The sequence below is a fragment of the Staurois parvus genome, unplaced genomic scaffold, assembly GCF_062004578.1.
Source record: "Staurois parvus isolate SC_StPar_1 unplaced genomic scaffold, SC_StPar_1.0 ptg000458l, whole genome shotgun sequence".
Taxonomy (NCBI): Eukaryota; Metazoa; Chordata; class Amphibia; order Anura; family Ranidae; genus Staurois; species Staurois parvus.
The window spans coordinates 3567545-3581144 of record NW_028318254.1 but is presented as its reverse complement, the minus strand read 5'-3'; positions in this window follow the sequence as shown (position 1 = coordinate 3581144).

Genomic DNA, 13600 nt, shown 5'->3' with positions numbered 1-13600 from the left:
ATGTGACTTCATTTTTTTTCTTCTATTTCTGGTGATCTGGCCAGTAAATCTGTTTTTCAAAAGAACAAATGCTCCAGCGATAAGTAGCAGTTACAGTGATGAGACAAACCATTTGACACTGACAGGGGTGCTTACAATGATCAGCTTTTATTTATTTTTGTAAAACCTTTATCCCAAAAGGAAAACAAAAATGTTGGTGTAACTGCTTATAAAATATTAGTTGGAGTGTCGCTTCAATTTGTTAGTGTATCTAAATCTGCTAGTGCATTTAACATTCCCCTCCTCCCAGAATGACAATGCTGCAGTCCAAAGGTGCCCCCTGTGTCCTTCATCCAGAGTGGATGCACTCTAATACAGGAGATGTGTTAATGGCCAGATCACCAGGTGAAAACAGAGGGGGGAAAAAAGCCTAAAAAAGGAAACTAAAGTGTGAAGGACTTTGAAGGTGCTTATATACCCTCAGGGTGAAAACAACTTTGACATATACATATATATATATATATATATATATATATATATATATATATATATATATAATTTTATTACACATAACACAGAACATATGCACCTCCCATAAAATCCAGTGAGAGAACGAGCCCTTCAGTACAGTGAATCCCATATCACACCGGTCATACCAGACCTTGACCTAATGGTCACCAGTATAACCAGCATAAATCAGGGATGGTGATGTGATGGTGCTGATGGATCTGACATACCACGTGTGAATGTCTAAAAAAGAAAACTAATGCAACCACAACATGCATAGATTGGTAAGACATTTTTGTGTTTAATACCGCTTTAAGAAAGGTCATTTTCCTTTTAAAAAAGTTATAGGGCTGTATTGAAAAAAAATCGCATAGCAAGTCTCCCTGTGAAAGTGCAAGCACATTTGATCTATACAATTGGGGTGAAATGATGAATGTTATCAGACTATTTTCCTTGCTGGTTGAATGTTATTAATATAGAAAATATCGCATTTGGCCACTATGGACCTAAGTACCATAGGAAAGTATCATAGTTTCGCCATCTAGTGGCCAAATGCAGAAATTTCAGTTTTAGATCAAAAACATTCATCCAGCACAAGAAATAGCCTAATGTCATTTTTTTACTCATCTGCACAGAACGAATGCTGATGCACTTTCACTGGGTGAATTGCTATGCCAAATCTTTAACCCTTTGAGGACCGTAAGATTTTGGAACGCCAAAAGAATCAATTATTTTGTTTTTAAAGTTCGTACACTTCAGTTGCTGTAGCTAAGCCATTTCATGAAATAATTGGCAAAAAGCTAGATCCATTTGCTGTTTGTTGAAAAGAACTAATATTTTGACTCAAGCCAAAAAAAAAAGAGTTTTAAGTTCTTAATCAGATGATACACACAATTAAAAACATGGAACAAATACGTCCCTTGGTCCTCAAAGGGTTAACAAATACACCCCCAAGTGTATCTAAAGCCAAAATGTTTTTTTTTCCCAAAGATTTGGATAGAGTAGGGAGGGTTAGTAATTGATGGATAGATTCACCGTCTCAATTGTCACCAGGATAGAAAGTGAACAGAAATCCAAAGTTTTGGGTTGTCACCAGAACAGGAATAGAAGGGGAATCTTCCAGTGGGGAGAGTGCTGGAGACTCTGGAGACAAGCAGAAATTTCCCTTACTTTGGAGCCATTTTCTCTCTCTTCTTGTTGTGGTTATGGGACAGGATGTGAAGGGAAATCTCCACAATGATACAAAATATGCAAAATAAATAAATGAATACTTAATAAATAAATAAATAAAATAATATACAAAATAATAAATAATATAAAAATAACAAATAACTAACAGAGGTTACAACCCTCCCTTGTTCTATCCAAAATGAAAAACCGACAGTGTTGGCTGTGGTTCCACCATAAAGTGGATGAAGTGAGGAGAGGGATGGGCTTGGGCCAGACTCAGGGGCGGACTGACCATTTGGGAACTCGGGCACTGCCCGAGGACACGGGGTCAGTAGGGGGCCCCATGAGATGCCCCTGGTACCTTTTTCATAGGCTTTTTTGGGTGTGGTTTGAGTGTGGGCGAGTACACAGGAGCCCCATGATCCCCTATTGCCCGTGGGCCCCATGAGTTGTCAGTCCGCCCCTGGCCAGACTGAGGACACGGGGTCAGTAGGGGCCCCATGAGATGCCCCTGGTACCTTTTTCATAGGCTTTTTTGGGTGTGGTTTGAGTGTGGGCGAGTACACAGGAGCCCCATGATCCCCTATTGCCCGTGGGCCCCATGAGTTGTCAGTCCGCCCCTGGCCAGACTGTAGCGCAATCTCATGTTTATGGCAGAAGCCAGGCAGTTGGTACTTTCAGAAATAGATTGCCAGCTCCTGGTTTCTGATAACAGTAAGTGAAGCTTTGGGGTACAAGACACAATTCCTCGTATTACACCATACTCCAAATATTAGTTTGGATTAGGAAATGATCAGATTATGAAAAACAAAATGAATCAAATGTCTTTATTACAATAGTGACTTGCTGACTGACTTGCTGACTGACGGCAACTGTAGAGCAATATAAACCCAAAATAGAATGAATGGTAAAGGGTAAAATAAACTGTATGAATGATGATATAAAAGAAGTAATTAGTCAGTCATCTGATAAAGAGGGAAATGTAATAAAAGCTTGAAGTGTCTGCGCCTGATACGGCTCTTCTGACCTTCACATTGTGCGGGAATTCATTTTAATCTGTTTTTTTTCTCTTTTATGTTTACGTTTAAATTGATTTCTATTAAAGAATTTCAAATTGCACACATCATTCTGATGTATTTTTTACAATGATATATGAATATGTATATCACCTAGACTTACCTTCGCTATTTTACTTTCCATACCTCCTAAATCCATAAGGGCTTTTTCACACTGGCAGTAAAAACAGGCAGCTGTGCCACGGTTTTGCCACCCACTGACAGTCTAATGTTAGCCTGACAGGGCTGTACGCATAGCACAGCACTTTGCTACATGGCTGTGGCAATTTTAAAGTGGTATTAAACCCAAAACCAAAAATGTAATTTTATTGCAGCTTAACAATCATTAGATGTGGTGGATGCAGGGGCGGACTGACCATTTGGAAACTCGGGCACTGCCTGAGGGCCCGGGGTCAGCAGGGGGCCCCATAAGATGCCCCTGGTACCTTTTTCATAGGCTTTTTTGAGTTCAGGCAAGGACACAGGGGCCCCATAATCCCCTATTGCCCGGGGGTCCCATGAGTTGTCAGTCCGCCCCTGGGTGGATGCATTCGTTTTCTTTTTTCCCTCTGTTTTCACCTGGTTATATGGACGGTAACACACCTCCTGTATTAGAGTGCCACCGCTCTGGATGAAGGATACAGGGGGCACCTTTAGACAGCAGCATTATTAATCTGGGGGGAGGGGAGTGTTTGATGGACTAGCAGATTTAGATACACTAACAAATTGAAGCCAATCTTAAGTTCACACTTTATAATCAGTTACAGCAAACAATTTTGTATATTTTGAGATAAAGGTTTTACATAAATAAAACTGATCATTGTAAGCACCCGTCAGTAGTAAATAGTTTGTCTCATCTCTGTAACCCATAAATTCTGCTGAAGAGCTTGTTCTTTGGAAAAACACCAGACTTCCTGGTTGGATCATCTGACAAAAATATAAGAAAATACACCTATAAAAGAAAATGAATGCAGCCATCACATCTATGAATTGGTAAGCTGCAATATAAAAAATGCTTGATTTTGGGTTTTATACTGGTTTAACGCAGGCTGCAGCACCTGTCAGACTCACCTATTGAAATCATTGTAATCACAAGCCAAACACTTGCAGTTGTGGAGCTCTCCTACAACATAAAACTGCCATTTGGCATTTAAAAATGAAAAAAGTAATCAGGAGGTGACCGTGCTGCTGTACCGGGGTGGATCGCTTTTCAGAGGGCGGTAAGCTTACTGCCCGTCTGAAAGATCCCTAAAAGCAGGTAAAATCTTATATACAATGTCCACTATATAAGACACAGGAGAAAAATAAAATTGTTCACGATAAAAAAAGCTGCTTGTGATTCAGTAACTCTATTCTCATATTGAGATTCCCTACAGATCAGTGTGTGGCAGAAGAAGTACAATGGGGTACAGACTCGAAGTTTTCTAGCCATGCTGGTGTTGTTTTGGTTGGGAAGGTGTTGATGCAACTGTTGGACAGTAAACTGAGGGCGGTGTGATATCTATCCATCATGGATTGTATAATAATGGAAATGTTGGTTAGGCCACGCCGAAGGTCCAGCTCCCACAGAGAGCATGGATTCTAGACTGGGAAAATCAGGGAGCCATTAATGGAACAAATATTGAGCTGTTGGCCCTAAAAACCGCTTTCCCAATTTTTCATTTGATGGACTAAACCTGACTGTTTTCTGCTGGTAATAAAAACCATTTTCCTCTCTTGCAGCTTTCATGGCTGGATCTAGAAGTGCAGAGGGAAATATACAATGTAACAGGCGTGACAAAGAGCTACTACAAGGATAATCCAGCCGCCTCTTCAGACAATCTCTTTCCCAACAGGCTTCACAGAAATTGTTTTTTCCTTCTATTGAAAACATTTTCCTAAAAAAAATTGTGCCTTTATTTTTGATCTCCCATCTGTGTAGGGAGCTCCTATTTTCTGCTAAAGTGCCTTTGTAGTTTTAGAGCAGGGAAGGGTTAAAACCTCTGGCTGAGTACCATTGGGGAGATTCACCTTCACTTCCTTTCCAGGAGACCTAACAGGAAGTTAGAGGAAATCTAAAATGATGAAATTCTCTTTCAGACAGTTGTTATCAGAACAGATATCCCCATTGGAAGATTTCCACATTTGGGTTTCCCATCACTTTCTGACAATGGTCATCATGATAAATTGAGAAGGTGAACCTCACCAGTCTTCATTCCTTACCTCTTGACAATATAACAGAGAGAAAAACTAGAATGGCATCACCCTACAAATAAACAGTTAAAGACACAAAAACCTAAATAGATTGCTGATCCCAGTAACCAGTAAAGTATAAAGCGTTGATTAAGTCTACCTGGGGAACATCAACAGGCTACATGGGTTGATGGACCTACATGGCACAGATTGACTCTTGGCCATTCCTGCTTCTCCCAATACCAATTTGCTGCCATTTTGCACAAACTTTGAATATCAGGGCTGCCAATCCACCATACTATCAGTTCAAATACCTTTTGGGATTTCGGTAAGATCGTCTCTTATCAGATTCAATTGCCAACAGGATATCAATTGCCTTACGGATGGAGTAAAATTTCTGAAAACATACTTATTATAGGCCAACACTTGCACTTACCAGAAAACCACACACCACATGGATATCGACCTCAGCTTACACATACGCATGTTTGGGAACGTTATCATTCTTGTTAGTGGATATCCATTCAAGTTTCAATACCACATGTCCTTGGGGACACATTTTTCCTATTATGGCACCATTCACGCGTTTACCTAAAAGGATGTTCAGAAAATAAAAAAAAATGGCATGTTGGGATAAATCTAACAGGAATAAAAGTGATTCTGTAATTGTGAGCAAGCTGAATAAGTCATTCTCCCCCCAAAGTAATACTGTGCCACCTTCCCCAGGGACTCCTCCTCTACAAGTCTTATAGGAAAGAGAATGTAGTCTTCTGGGGATTGTGCTAGAGTTTGCTGAACCACGGAAGACCATGTAGTCCCAGGTACTTGTAGGTGTGCCACCTGGAATGAACGTTCCCTTTGTGGGAGCCCAGGAACTTGTAGGCGTATTCATAGTTACATAGTTAGTCTGGCTGAAAATGACGAAAGTCCATCCAATTCAACCATGAAAAAAAAAAAAGTTATAATACAACACCCACAGTTGATCCAGAGGAAGGCAAAAAACCCAGCAAAGCATGATCCAATTTGCCCCTGCAGGGGAAAAAATTCCTTCCTGATTCCCCGAGAAGCAAATAGATATTCCCTGGATCAACCAGGGATATGCCACCTGGAATGCACGTTCTCCTTGGGGGAGCCCAGGAACTTGTAGGCGTATGCCACCTGGAATGCATGTTCCCCTTGCGGGGTCCCAGGGACTTGTAGGCGTATGCCACCTGAAATGCATGTTCCCCTTGTGGGGAGCCCAGGAATTTGTAGGCTTATGCCACTGGAATGCATGTTCCCCTTGCGGGGTCCCAGGGAGTTGTTGGTGTGCCACCTAGAATGCCAGTTCCCCTAATGGGGAACCCGGGAACTTGTATGCGTGTGCCACTTGAAATGCACGTTCCCCTTGGGGGGAATGCAGGGACTTCTCCCATTTGGAAAGTAAGACTGACTTTTATCACAGATGAACATTTTTACTCCTAAATCTGCAGGCACAGGTAACTCTCTCCTCTGGAGAATTTTCAACTGCTCCATTAAGTTTGGACCATCATTGTCCCTAATGACTGTTGTTCTGTTATGCTATTAAATGCTGCTCCAGTAAAGTTGGTACTGCTCTGAAAGCCTTGCAGGGGCATTCATTACTTATAGTAGCTATGGTGGCTGCCATGCACAGCTGCACCAGATTTTTCACTCTATACTTTTATTAAATCAACCCCAAAGTTGATAGGTGAACGTGCTGTACACTGAAACTAAATTCCGGGTTATGCCAGGCTGGACCTTCCTTGGTGAAGTCTGCATCTTTCCACTCAGTTACAGAAACTCTGAGGGATCCCATCTGAAGGGATTGCAGAGTATCGCGTGGGTTGAAAGGGTGAACCAAGGAAAGAGTTAATCCCTTACGTATGACCTCTGCAACACAACAGAACTACATATTGATACTGGTATTGATGACCATTATATCCAAAAAAGGTGGATCTAAGATATCAATAGACATTCCTTCAATATTTACAGGAGCATTGAGCAATCATTTCCAGAGGGATACTTTAAACATGTATTTAACTGAATCAAGATTATATGAACCTCGAAATGCGCTACTTTTGCAAGAACACTAGCTTTGATCTGAAAGAAGATAATTGGGATGTCTGCCTTAGACAATATCATCCTCAGAGGATTTAAGCAAGGAATACATTTATACAGCTTAAATTCTTACATAGGTCCTCCACTATATACCAATAATACTGTCAAACCACTGTGCATAGGATGCCAGACTCAGCCGGGCACTTTCCATTTGGTGTAGACCTGTCCCCAGGTTTGGCCCATCTGGTCAGGAGTGGTAGACATTATTAATGGTTTTAGTGGACGGACTCTGGGGTTGGATCCCTTAGTGATGCTCCTGGGAGTGGTAGACAAGGTAGAGGTGAGACATTATTGGGGGCTGTTTGTTTTTTATGAGAGATTCTACTCTTCCCACTCATCCAACAGCATCTACCTGGCAGACAACCATCAGTAGGATTTTACCTATCTACAAACGCACCTATAAAATTAGAAAGTGTCTGAGAATGTTCAATAAAATATGGACAACTTGAATAGGGACTAGCCAATATTCAATCCATCTACAGGCAGGCTGGCTATACTGAAGTCGATCCATCAGTCAACTTCAATCCAACCAGCCTGTTGGATTTTTGCATGTGATTACTGTTGGCAGCTATGGCCACCAGCATTATTCTTTGTGTTCTATCGCCAAGGAAGGCTCCCCGCCCACAGAATACAATAATGCTGGGGGAAGGAATCTGGCGAAAATCACATCATTTATAGCTTGCCTTACTCTCATTAGAAGCAAACTCTTTCTTTTTTTCTTTCCTTTCTTTCTCTGTCTCTCTCTCTCTCCTGAGCAACAGAGAGGCCACGCCATAACTGAAAGCCTAGTGTTTGGTTCACATTTGCAGTGCAGTCCCTTTCACATACATGGGAGAGTTTGACAGATGGTGCTGCCTGTCACATTCAGCATGTTGTGTTAAAACTGACATGCTGCGGTGGAAAGCATCAAGGCTGCGGCAGCGTGTACTTACCAAACAGTACCTTACGCACTTGCAGGTGGGCAGTTAATGGGTGGTAAAAACGTAGATCAACCACCTGTTTATACTACCCCCCGGCTGCCCATTTCAAAGGAGTCTGTTTCCAAATATCAATATATAATGTCACAACAAGACTAGCAATATTCATAAACCTGTAAAATTGGAAACATTTGATTTCGCGTCATAGATAAAAAACCAGTTACATTTATTTTAGAATATTATTTGGGAATAAAATTCCTGATAGCCCAGCGACCATAAACCAAGAGTTCCTCCCACAGTAATATTGCTGATATGTACACGTAAAATTCTATTTTACTTGAACTGTAGACACATTCTCACTGGAACCTGCAAACAAATAAACCTCCATAGAGCAGTGATCACGTATATTGAACATATGAATTTTACATGCTCAGCTATGAGCAGACAGAATCACCGTGTATCATCAGCTGTTCTTACAACTCTGGGAAATGTGACATCTGAGTTCAGACGGGAGCGGCAGATTAAATATGTACAGAAATCCCAAGTTCTCATATATAAAAGTTACAATTACAACTAAGCGGAGGGTAAGTTGAAGTTCTTTAATATGGGGATGAGCTGCTGGCTGTCTTTTTCCTTTGAGATCACTGACAGGAAGTCAATTGTGCATCAGAAAATATATTTCCCAAACAGAAGAACTCTATCCCTGGTGGCAACCTCTTTAGATCATAAACCAATTGAAAGGAGATTTCATTCCTTCTGTGATTATTTAGGGAGTACAAGATGTTAAGTCTTTTATCAGTGCTATATAAATTAAGAATAACAAAAATAATATTAACAATTATATTAGTACAATCAGGGTTATTTTTCCCAAAGATTAGGTGCAGCATCTCACATTCCCATTGCCACATCCCCACCCCCCTTCCCAGGTAGGAGAGGTAAAGTGGTGGTTGTGATCAGGGATCAGGACTGCGTACAAGGCTCAGGAGTGCATATCGTGTAGGACACAGGGTTCGGGAGCATGCTTTGTCCGGGGTTCACAATTATGTATTGCAAAGGGTGCTCAAGATTGTGTACTGCACATGACTCAAGAGTGTATATTGCGCAGGGTCAGGAGTGTGTATTGCACAGGGCGCTGGGCTCAGGAGTATGTATTGTGCAGAGCTACGGAGTGTGTATTGTGCAGTGTTCAAAAGTGTGTATCGTGCAGGGTGCAGGAGTGTGTATTGTACAGGGCTCAGGAGTATGTATTGCACAGGGCGTTGGGCTCAGGAGTATGTATTGTGCAGGGCTACAGACTATGTATCATGCAGGGCTCAGGAGTGTTTATTTTGCAGGGCTCAGGAGTGTGTATCATGCAGGGCTCAGGAATGTTTATCGTGCAGGGCTCAGGAGTGTTTATCGTGCAGGGCTCAGGAGTGTGTATCGTGCAGGGCTCAGGAGTGTGAATGGTGCAGGGCTCAGGAGTGTGTATGGTGCAGGGCTCAGGAGTGTGTATCATGCAGGGCTCAGGAATGTTTATCGTGCAGGGCTCAGGAGTGTGTATCGTGCAGGGCTCAGGAGTGTGAATGGTGCAGGGCTCAGGAGTGTGTATGGTGCAGGGCTCAGGAGTGTGTATCATGCAGGGCTCAGGAATGTTTATCGTACAGTGCTCAGGAGTATGTATCGTGCAGGGCTCAGGAGTGTGTATGGTGCAGGGCTCAGGAGTGTGTATCGTGCTGGGCTCAAGTGTGTGTATTATGCAGGGCTCAGAAGTGTTTATTGTGCAGGGCTCTGGAGTGTGTATTGTGCAGGGCTCAGGAGTGTGTATTGCACAGGGCGCTGGGCTCAGGAGTATGTATTGTGCAGAGCTATGGAGTATGTATTGTGCAGGGCTCAGGAGTGTGTATTGTGCTGGGCTCAAGTGTGTGTATTATGCAGGGCTCAGAAGTGTTTATTGTGCAGGGCTCTGGAGTGTGTATTGTGCAGGGCTCAGAAGTGTTTATTGTGCAGGGCTCTAGAGTGTGTATCATGCAGGGCTCAGGAGTGTGTACCATGCAGGGTTCAGGAGTATGCATTAAGTGTATATTGCTCAGGAGCATGCACTATCCAGGGCTTAGGAGTGTGTATGGTACAGAGCGCACTGCTTAGATGTGCAAATAGTGCAGGGCTCAGGAGTGTGTATGGAACAGGGCACAGATCGTAGGAGTGCATATTGTGCAGTTCCCAGGAATGTGTATTGTGCAGGGCACAGGTCCTCAGGAGTGCATATTGCCCAGGATGCAGGGGTAAGAATCAAATAGAGCACAGGAGTGGGTAACACAGATGTAGCACCTTCCTAGATAGGTGCTAGGTTACATTTAGTTCTTTAGCTCTCTTGTAATCAGTGTAGCTGCTTGTGATTACTCTGGGCTGCTTTCAGCTTCACAGGTTGTGGGTTTGGCTGCTTCCCCCGTTTTTTGAATGGTTCTGGAAAGTATTGGGCTGAGAGAGTCAATTCTACAGTATGAATCACTGGAAGAGGGTGTCCAGATGGTGGCTGGGAGTGAGCATAAATAACCTGAGGCATGGAGCAGAGGAGTTCTTGTCCAGGAAGAGGAGATCCCAGCCCGGAGGGCTGCTGCCCTTCTGTTCACTTTAGCTGGGTATTTCTACTGCTCATTGAGGTCCCAGCTATGCTAGCTGGGGGCCTAATCTGCTGAATTCTGCTGCAGCTGACTATGGGACTCCTTTTGGGGATCCAGCCTGAAGAATTCACAGGAGATGTCTGGCAGATATTGGAAGGAGCCATCCAACTATCCAAGGACATTAGTGCGTACAGACAGGTGTGTGAGATCCCATTGACCGTGCTGCTACTATCCCTCCTGCATCAGACTCAGTTTGTGCTTAGAAGTGGACATTGTTCATGGTGTCCCAGTGTAGCTCCTCCCATTATTTGTTGCTGCAATTACTGTGTTCAGAATCTTTAGGAGGAAGGTAGGTGTTCTCAAATGAATACTGAATGTTGCTGGAGTATACCATGATTACCCTGTTCAAGTTCAATTTTTTTTTTTAATATAGCTTTAAAAAAAATACCCCTAGACTGTTTACTGAGCTGGATGAGTGCCGGCTGCTGTGTGCCTGGCTGCCTCTGCACTGAATAGAAGTGAATCTGGGCAAAATTTCAGCAACCCTTGTGGGGGGTATGTGCTACACAAAGACCAGTGTACAACCAAAATTCACCCCCCCCCCCCACATCCCCTTGCCAGTGCAGAGCTCTTCCCTCAAACCCCCCCCCATCCCAAATACAGAACTTTCCCCAAATACCCCCCACCTGTATAGCACTCTCCCCCATCCCCAAATCCCTACCTTCCCAATACAAAGTGGCACAGAGATAAGCTGCTGTGGAAGAGAAGCAGTCCTCAGTAGTTCTCAGTGCAGAGGAAGCCACTGCCACGGGGTTGAACCTGCAGACCTCCTCCTCTGCTGTCATAGGGATGGTACAGGGAGGGTTCTGCGTGACCTTCCAGCAGAAGTGAATTGTCACTTGTTGTAAACACAGGAGCCGGCAAAGGAAGCAAATAGTGCAGAAAGATTCCTCTGCCGGCTTCGGTGTTTACTTCAAATGACAGTGGTGAGCACCAGGCCAGTGCCAGAGATGGCAGCACAGAGTACCACCGTGCTCTGGCCAAAAAAGAAGCCCTGAGTTCAACTGAAAGGGTGAATACTATTAATGGGAAGAATTTAGTTGTGGGTTTTTTCATGTTTACAGATATATTTATGAATATTTTAGAAATGTTTATTTTGACTCAAATTATAAAATGTATGCAATGGTTTGCAGAGGAAACACATGCTGCCGTACACTGCAGTCCACTGTTAGAACTCATGGCAGTGCTATCTTTTTTTCCATTGTTTTTAAACTTCTGCTTAATATTATGCACTGTGACGCATTACAGTATGTTGGAACGCATTGCAAAAATGGAACATGTTCTTTTTTTCAGTGCTTTATTGAAAACTGAAGATATAGGACATAAGGCTTTGCTTTGCTCTTGCATTGGCCAGTTCTACCCAATGCACCCCATCACAGCTGGTGTGTAGGAGCCCTTCCTCCAAGTCCCATTTATTGTGAGCCATACTTACATATTTACATAGCTACATAGTTAGTCTGGCTGAAAAAAGACAAAAGTCCATCCAGTTCAACCAAAAAAAAAGTTATAATCCTATACCCACTACTAATCCAGAGGAAGGCAAAAAACACAGCAAAGCATGATTTAATGTGCTCCTGCAGGGGGAAAAAATTAATTCCTGAGAGGAAATCGGATATTCTTTTGTAAAGCAATCCACTGAGCTGGCCAGAACCAACTCTTGAGGGAGTCTATTCCACATTTTCACAGCTCTTACTGTGAACAAACCTTTCCATATTTGGAGATTAAATCTCTTTTCCTTCAGATGTAAAGAGTGCCCCCCTTGTCCTCTGTGATGACCTCAGGGGGAATAGCTCTACACCGAGTTCACTATATGAACCACTGATGTATTTATACATGTTGATCATATCCCCCCTTAATCTCCTCTTGTCAAGAGAGAATAAATTCTATTGTGTTAGAAGGATCACCATTCCTGTACTATGGTGGAAGGAGCAATGTTCCTATACTGTGGTGGAAGGATCACCATTCCTGTACTATGGTGGAAGGAGCAATGTTCCTATACCGTGGGGGAAGGATCACCATTCCTGTACTATGGTGGAAGGAGCAATAATCCTATACTGTGGTGGAAGGATCACCATTCCTGTACTATGGTGGAAGGAGCAATAATCCTATACTGTGGTAGAAAGATCACCATTCCTGTACTGTGCTGGAAGGAGCAATGTTCCTATACTGTGGTAGAAGGATCACCATTCCTGTACTGTGCTGGAAGGAGCAATGTTCCTATACTGTGGTGGAAGGATCACCATTCCTGTACTGTGCTAGAAGGAGCAATATTCCTATACTGTGGTAGAAAGATCACCATTCCTGTACTATGGTGGAAGGAGCAATGTTCCTATACTGTGGTGGAAGGATCACCATTCCTGTACTGTCCTGGAAGGAGCAATGTTCCTATACTGTGGTGGAAGGATCACCATTCCTGTACTGTGCTGGAAGGAGCAATGTTCCTATACTGTGGTAGAAGGATCACCATTCCTGTACTGTGCTGGAAGGAGCATTGTTCCTCTAATGTTGTGGAAGGAGCATTGTTCCTATAATGTTGTGGAAGGAGCACTGTTTCTGCACAGTGCTGGAATAAGCACTGTTTGTGTACTATGGTGGGAGGAACACTGTTCCTGTTCTCTGCCAGAAGAACTAAAGTTCCTATACTGTGGTGGAGGGAGCACGCTTCTTGCACTGACAGTTCTTGTTTTCATGTTCTGACATTTCATTTTAGGACATCTGAACTCTTCCAATAGCAGTGGATTAGAAATTCATTTTCTGGCATTTCAGAAACAATCTTGGCTGGCAGAACATTTTATCGGTGAAATAACACAGAGAACACTCACAGAGATTCCCAGCTATTTAGCACCTTGAAGGTTAGAATCCCCCAGCTCACAGCCTGCATCTAGTGTACCAAGCCTGCTCCAGATGACACCACCAAATCCAGAGGTCCAGGGTGACCCCCCATCACATGCATAATTTACTGTGTGAGCCAGAAGCTGCTTGCCTGCTCCGATTATTATATTAAAATGATTTATTTTCA